Source organism: Pleurodeles waltl, unplaced genomic scaffold (genome assembly GCF_031143425.1).
Source record: "Pleurodeles waltl isolate 20211129_DDA unplaced genomic scaffold, aPleWal1.hap1.20221129 scaffold_91, whole genome shotgun sequence".
Classification (NCBI taxonomy): Eukaryota; Metazoa; Chordata; class Amphibia; order Caudata; family Salamandridae; genus Pleurodeles; species Pleurodeles waltl.
In genome coordinates, this window is record NW_027150403.1 from 715622 (window position 1) to 724054 (window position 8433).

At 48.4% G+C, this 8433-nt stretch overlaps 1 non-coding gene across 1 annotated transcript; it reads left to right on the forward strand.

Moving 5' to 3' along the window:
* The first annotated feature begins 7995 nt into the window (after positions 1-7995).
* On the forward strand, positions 7996-8067 carry TRNAP-UGG (transfer RNA proline (anticodon UGG)). Its single transcript has one exon. It is a non-coding gene; the product is annotated as a tRNA-Pro (tRNA).
* The last annotated feature ends 366 nt before the right edge of the window (positions 8068-8433 follow it).

Below are 8433 nucleotides of genomic sequence, written 5' to 3' on the forward strand. Positions count from 1 at the left end.
ATTTTAGCGGAAAACAATCAAATCCTGCTCAAAATACACAACCCCTCAACTTTTCTCATTCCACTCGAAGCATTGTTGCGCAAAACATATTTTTTGCCTCAGGCGAAAAATGGATTACAATGCCTTGGCTTCCTTCCTGCTTGCTCTCAGTGCGCCCTGTGTGATGATTTCACAGGCTTGCGTTCCTGGCATTTAGGCATCAGATATTTGTCTGTCTCTGCCCGCAGCTGTGACTTTTCAGGACGTCTGAGTGTATGCATGCTGGCTGACACCGCTGCAATTTTCACACTTACCCCTCGCATTCTGAGCAACTGCTGATCAAGTATAGAGGAAATCGGGCAAACATATGAGAGGAACTGTGCTCCTTCAGTCAAGCCAGCAAGCTTGTTTCTGTAGTGTAGTGGTTATCACATTTGCCTCACACGCAAAAGGTCCCCGTTCGACACAGGGCAGCAGTAGCTTTTGTGTTTGCTCACTAAAACCTCAGTCTCTCTCAATGCACACTTAGACAGAAATGACCTTTAAAAACTTGTGACCTGTGTAAAATGTGCTTTACTATTGCAGGACGATAAAAAGTTATCTGCATCCCTCGGTGGTCGTGCATGTGCCTTGTTTCTTGTTCTTTTTTTTTTTTTTTTCTTGGCCATGTTATATTGTGGGGCCTTTAAAGCTGTGACTTTGATAGGAACTTTGCAAGCGGCAGCATCAACAAGTGCAGACTGAAGAGTCAGACCTGCACAATGTTTTGGCTGTCAGGATGGCCGAGTGGTCTAAGGTGCCAGACTCAAGAGAGCTTGATCTTCAGTGAAGCTGAGCCTTCTGGTCTCTTCGTGGAGGCGTGGGTTCAAATCCCAGTCCTAACAGGTGTGTTTTCTTCCCTTAAATCTTGCTCTGCTTGCACAGCCAGCTCCTCACACCACTATCTTTGGAAGCTGCTGTGGCATGTGAGGAGAAATCCACCAACCCATCGGCTGGGCCCTCAATCAAAATTCTGTGTATTACTGGAAGGGGCCTCTCAGGCACACTTTCTGTTAGAGCTGCACTTTATGACAGTAACTACCATGCTGGTTTCTACTTAAGCAGTTGATTCTATCGTTTGAAGTGAGTCTCTCCTGCCACCTTTTGGGCAAAGAAGACACTGCCCCTGCAACAACACAGGCAGACAAGCTCAAACTGGGTTTCTTGGTTAGGTGGGCGGAGCATATTGGCAATGGTGCCTCCTCGTGACTTGCAATTTACATGAAGAAGACAGAGAGGCAGCTGGGAGTAGGCAGTACCCATGATCCCCTGAACACTGTCTTGCGACTTGCACACAATTCTGAAATGAGGCGGGGGAAAGGAGGTGATTTCCCCATCAAGGGCCATTCCGGGAAATCAGCCACCCCGCGTCTCCCATGTGAGTGTTTCAGGCCTATGAGCCACTACTATAAATCGAGCCTGATCGAGCAAGTGTGCTTGAATCCAAGAGGCATGTTTCTCTGGCTCAAGAGCTAGCAGGCCCTTCAGTGCTTCTGGTCTGGAAGTCTAAGGTGCAAGGGTCCAGGACTTGCAGAGGGTTACAACTACCAGAAAGGGTCTGTTTTTCACATCAGTGCCCTAATTCAGCTCACTGGCACAGGGCATCTTGACTACTTCTTTCCTTGCTAGAGACAAACAAAAAATCCTTGACAGAAAACATCAATTGCTATGGCACGCTTAGAGAGAGAGCCTCCGAATGGCCCTGCTTTTCTGAAAGACGCTTCAGAAGATGTATCAAATGCCTTTGCAGCAGCAGTCTAGTTGGTATAGGGGTATGATTCTCGCTTCGGGTGTGAGAGGACCTTGGTTCAAATCCCAGACAAACCCTTACCTTTATAGGTTCAGTCTGTGTTTTAAACAGGAGTATTTCTGCTTTTCACTCTTGTAAGATGTCATGTTGCAATGCAATACATGCTTTATACCTGCGTTGAGACGGTTCAGCATCATGAAGGTATGCGAGATTTCTTTGCAACTGCTTTTCTGTGCTGGAGCAGCAGTGCTCATATGAACATTAAATACACAGTGCTTCTCCATGGTAATTTCGGGTCCAGTTCTGAAATCACCTCTTGGAATGAAAGTGATGCCAGTTCCTTTCTTCCAAGGCAAGAGATCGTGTTCCGGAAGGCTCAGCTTTGAGCGTCATGAACATTGGCCCTCAGTCCTTGCATCCCAGTCCAATGCAGAGCCACATAAAGCAAGCAGGTGTGTCTGTTTCCATAGTGTGGTGGTTCCAGTACAATGCATAGCCACATGAAGCAAGCCGGCAAGTGTGTCTGTTTGTGTAGTGTAGTGGTTATCATGCGCACCTAACATGCAAAAGGTCCTTGGTTCGAAGCCAAGCAAATAAAGCAAGTCGCTGTGCTTTTTCCCAGTATTTGCATTTCCTGACTCAGCTGACAGGCAAGCTGAGATAAAAGAGACTGTGTCTATCCCTCACCATCGTGAGGTACTACGCTCCTGGGGCATCTGTCACAGCTCACCAAGAGGAGTTGCGCCAGCTTACGTCAGTCAGTTGCTCACTGTTTGACCTTTGCATTGAAGCCTGAGCGTACCGCATTCAAGCCAGCCAAGGAAGGAAGGTATGAGAGCAAAAATAGCTTTCCTGCCCTCACCAAGAACACACACCTTGAGCAAATAATGTGCCAGACTTACAAGGCCCAATCGCCAACGGAGCATCACTTTTAGTGACGCCCCGGTGGCACTATGCACTGCGCGGTATTTAAAAGATGGCGTTCAGCCACTTTTTGTGGCTTAACACCATCTTGTAAATACGGCACCTTAGCATTCAGCGCTTTCCCTAGAAGGGGCGTGCAATGGGTGTTGCTGTGAGTGTGTCACAGCAACACCATAGCATTTTAATGCTGCTCCAGATTTAGGAGTTGTCGTAAATCTGCGTCAGCGCCAAAATCCAACGCCATCCCAGGGGTATCGTTAGAGTGGCGCACTGAGGAGAAATGTTTTCATTTCTCCTCGTTTTTTCTCTTTCTATGTGTGCTGCATTCTGCAGCACACATAGAAGTAAGAGCAAATCACAATTGAAGATTTTTCTTTTGGCCAGGAAGGTGTCCCTTCCTGCACAAAAACAATTTCCCCCTCAACGCAGTCATCCTTGTACCATGGTGCAAGAACGGCTGCGTTGGCGCTCAGCAGCTAATTTAGAGCTGGCGCAGAGGGAAGCACAGGGGTGCGCTGTATTCTACTAAATACGGCGCTTCCCTGCATTTTGAAAATGACGGAGCGTGGGGCTTGCAAATTTGGCACAGCGTCGCGCTCAGTCATTTTCTTGTAAATCTGGGAAAAAATGTCTAAAGGATAGAGGCTTTTTATGTCATGTTCGATGACGACCATGCAAATGACTCTAGTCATACTGCAGAAGAGAGCACCATGTGGCGTTTCTTGCTTTGGGATGTAGTCTCCCACTCTCTGCCACCAACCCTCGGAGCAGGGTGGGAGCCGTAGCGTTTCTGTCCCCAGGCTGGTTGGTCTAGGGGTATGATTCTCGCTTTGGGTGCGAGAGGTCCTGGTTTCAAATCCCGGACGAGCCCATTTTAGCGGAAAACAATCAAATCCTGCTCAAAATACACAACCCCTCAACATTTCTCATTCCACTCGAAGCATTGTTGCGCAAAACATATTTTTTGCCTCAGGCGAAAAATGGATTACAATGCCTTGGCTTCCTTCCTGCTTGCTCTCAGTGCGCCCTGTGTGATGATTTCACAGGCTTGCGTTAATGGCATTTAGGCATCAGATATTTGTCTGTCTCTGCCCGCAGCTGTGACTTTTCAGGACGTCTGAGTGTATGCATGCTGGCTGACACCGCTGCAATTTTCACACTTACCCCTCGCATTCTGAGCAACTGCTGATCAAGTATAGAGGAAATCGGGCAAACATATGAGAGGAACTGTGCTCCTTCAATCAAGCCAGCAAGCTTGTTTCTGTAGTGTAGTGGTTATCACATTTGCCTCACACGCAAAAGGTCCCCGGTTCGACACTGGGCAGCAGTAGCTTTTGTGTTTGCTCACTAAAACCTCAGTCTCTCTCAATGCACACCTAGACAGAAATGACCTTTAAAAACTAGTGACCTGTGTAAAATGTGCTTTACTATTGCAGGACGATAAAAAGTTATCTGCATCCCTCGGTGGTCGTGCATGTGCCTTGTTTCTTGTTCTGTTTTTTTTTTTTTCTTGGCCATGTTATATTGTGGGGCCTTTAAAGCTGTGACTTTGATAGGAACATTGCAAGTGGCAGCATCAACAAGTGCAGACTGAAGAGTCAGACCTGCACAATGTTTTGGCTGTCAGGATGGCCGAGTGGTCTAAGGTGCCAGACTCAAGAGAGCTTGATCTTCAGTGAAGCTGAGCCTTCTGGTCTCTTCATGGAGGCGTGTGTTCAAATCCCACTCTTAACAGGTGTGTTTTCTTCCCTTAAATCTTGCTCTGCTTGCACAGCCAGCTCCTCACACCACTATCTTTGGAAGCTGCTGTGGCATGTGAGGAGAAATCCACCAACCCATCGGCTGGGCCCTCAATCAAAATTCTGTGTATTACTGGAAGGGGCATCTCAGGCACACCTTCTGTTAGAGCTTCACTTTATGACAGTAACTACCATGCTGGTTTCTACTTAAGCAGTTGATTCTATCGTTTGAAGTGAGTCTCTCCTGCCACCTTTTGGGCAAAGAAGACACTGCCCCTGCAACAACACAGGCAGACAAGCTCAAACTGGGGGCATATTTATACTCCGTTTGCGCCGAATAAGCGTCGTTTTTTTCGACGCAAATTCGGCGCAAAACTAACGCCATATTTATACTTTGGCGTTAGACGCGTCTAGCGCCAAAGTAGGAGTAAAGAGCGTCATTTTTTTGCGTGAACGCCTTCCTTGCGTTAATGAGATGCAAGGTAGGCGTTCCCGTCCAAAAAAATGTCTGCAACGCAAATGCGTCGTATTTATACTCCCGGGCAAAAATCACGCCCGGGAGTGGTCGGGGCAAAAAACCCCGCATTTGCGCCTCTTTTTAACGCCTGGGTCAGGGCAGGCGTTAAGGGACCTGTGGGCTCAAAATGAGCCCACAGCTGCCCTCCCATGCCCCCAGGGACCCCCCCTGCCACCCTTGCCCACCCCAGGAGGACACCCTGGAGGGACCCACCCCAGGGACATTCAGGTAATTTCAGGTAAGTACAAAAAAAATATATATATATTTTTTTTTTGGCATAGGGGGGCCTGATTTGTGCCCCCCTACATGCCACAATGCCCAATGACCATGCCCAGGGGACATAAGTCCCCTGGGCATGGCCATTGGGCAAGGGGGCATGACTCCTGTCTTTACTAAGACAGGAGTCATTTCAATGGCGTCTGGGCGTCGTTAAAAATAGCGCAAATCGAGTGGAGGCGTTTTTTTGCGTCAACCTGACTTGCACCATTTTTAAGACGCCCTAGCGCCATTTTTCCCAACGCCGGCGCTGCCTGGTGTACGTGGTTTTTTTCCACGCACACCAGGCAGCGCCGGTCTGCTTGCGCCGGCTAACGCCATTCAATAAATACGGCGCCCGCATGGCGCTTCAGAATGACGTTAGCCGGCGCAAAATTTTTTGACGCTAAACTGCGTTAGCGCAGTTTAGCGTCAAAAAGTATAAATACGGGCCTGGGTTTCTTGGTTAGGTGGGCGGAGCATATTGGCAATGGTGCCTCCTCGTGACTTGCAATTTACATGAAGAAGACAGAGAGGCAGCTGGGAGTAGGCAGTACCCATGAACCCCTGAACACTGTCTTGCGACTTGCACACAATTCTGAAATGAGGCGGGGGAAAGGAGGTGATTTCCCCATCAAAGGCCATTCCGGGAAATCAGCCACCCCGCGTCTCCCAGGTGAGTGTTTCAGGCCTATGAGCCACTACTATAAATCTCACCTGATCGAGCCTGATTGAGCGCTGAGCGAGCAAGTGTGCTTGAATCCAAGAGGCATGCTTCTGTGGCTCAAGAGCTAGCAGGCCCTTCAGTGCTTCTGGTCTGAAATTCTAAGTTGCAAGGGTCCAGGACTTGCAGAGGGTTACAACTACCAGAAAGGGTCTGCTTTTCACATCAGTGCCCTAGTTCAGCTCACTGGCACAGGGCATCTTGACTATCTCTTTCCTTGCTAGAGACAAACAAAAAATCCTTGACAGAAAACATCAATTGCTATGGCACGCTTAGAGAGAGAGCCTCCGAATGGCCCGGCTTTTCTGAAAGACGCTTCAGAAGATGTTTCAAATGCCTCTGCCGCAGCAGTCTAGTTGGTATAGGGGTATGATTCTCGCTTCGGTTGTGAGAGGACCTTGGTTCAAATCCCAGACAAACCCTTACCTTTATAGGTTCAGTCTGTGTTTTAAACAGGAGTATTTCTGCTTTTCACTCTTGTAAGATGTCATGTTGCAATGCAATACATGCTTTATACCTGCGTTGAGACGGTTCAGCATCATGAAGGTATGCGAGATTTCTTTGCAACTGCTTTTCTGTGCTGGAGCAGCAGTGCTCATAGGAACATTAAATCCACAGTGCTTCTCCATGGTAATTTCGGGTCCAGTTCTGAAATCACCTCTTCGAATGAAAGTGATGCCAGTTCCTTTCTTCCAAGGCAAGAGATCGTGTTCCGGAAGGCTCAGCTTTGAGCGTCATGAACATTGGCCCTCAGTCCTTGCATCCCAGTCCAATGCAGAGCCACATAAAGCAAGCAGGTGTGTCTGTTTCCATAGTGTGGTGGTTCCAGTACAATGCATAGCCACATGAAGCAAGCCGGCAAATGTGTCTGTTTGTGTAGTGTAGTGGTTATCATGCGCACCTCACATGCAAAAGGTCCCTGGTTCGAAGCCAAGCAAATACAGCAAGTCGCTGGGCTTTTTTCCAGTATTTGCATTTCCTGACTCAGCTGACAGGCAAGCTGAGATAAAAGAGACTGTGTCTATCCCTCACCATCGTGAGGTACTACGCTCCTGGGGCATCTGTCACAGCTCACCAAGAGGAATTGCGCCAGCTTACGTCAGTCAGTTGCTCACTGTTTGACCTTTGCATTGAAGCCTGAGCCTACCGCATTCAAGCCAGCCAAGGAAGGAAGGTATGAGAGCGAAAATAGCTTTCCTGCCCTCACCAAGAACACACACCTTGAGCAAATAATGTGCCAGACTTACAAGGCCCAATCGCCAACGGAGCATCACTTTTAGTGGCGCCCCGGTGGCACTATGCACTGCGCGGTATTTACAAGATGGCGTTCAGCCACTTTTTGTGGCTTAACACCATCTTGTAAATACGGCACCTTAGCATTCAGCGCTTTCCCTGGAAGGGGCGTGCAATGGGTGTTGCTGTGAGTGTGCCACAGCAACACCATAGCATTTTAATGCTGCTCCAGATTTAGGAGTTGTCGTAAATCTGCGTCAGCGCCAAAATCCAACGCCATCCCAGGGGTATCGTTAGAGTGGCGCACTGAGGAGAAATGTTTTCATTTCTCCTCGTTTTTTCACTTTCTATGTGTGCTGCATTCTGCAGCACACATAGAAGTAAGAGCAAATTACCATTGAAGATTTTTCTTTTGGCCAGGAAGGTGTCCCTTCCTGCACAAAAACAATTTCCCCCTCAACGCAGTCATCCTTGTACCATGGTGCAAGAACGGCTGCGTTGGCGCTCAGCAGCTAATTTAGAGCTGGCGCAGGGGGAAGCACAGGGGTGCGCTGTATTCTACTAAATACGGCGCTTCCCTGCATTTTGAAAATGACGGAGCGTGGGGCTTGCAAATTTGGCAGAGCGTCGCGCTCAGTCATTTTCTTGTAAATCTGGGACAAAATGTCTAAAGGATAGAGGCTTTTTATGTCATGTTCGATGACGACCATGCAAATGACTCTAGTCATACTGCAGAAGAGAGCACCATGTGGCGTTTCTTGCTTTGGGATGTAGTCTCCCACTCTCTGCCACCAACCCTCGGAGCAGGGTGGGAGCCGTAGCGCTTCTGTCCCCAGGCTGGTTGGTCTAGGGGTATGATTCTCGCTTTGGGTGCGAGAGGTCCCGGGTTCAAGTCCCGGACGAGCCTATTTTAGCGGAAAACAATCAAATCCTGCTCAAAATACACAACCCCTCAACATTTCTCATTCCACTCGAAGCATTGTTGCGCAAAACATATTTTTTGCCTCAGGCGAAAAATGGATTACAATGCCTTGGCTTCCTTCCTGCTTGCTCTCAGTGCGCCCTGTGTGATGATTTCACAGGCTTGAGTTCCTGGCATTTAGGCATCAGATATTTGTCTGTCTCTGCCCGCAGCTGTGACTTTTCAGGACGTCTGAGTGTATGCATGCTGGCTGACACCGCTGCAATTTTCACACTTACCCCTCGCATTCTGAGCAACTGCTGATCAAGTATAGAGGAAATCGGGCAAACATATGAGAGGAACTGTGCTCCT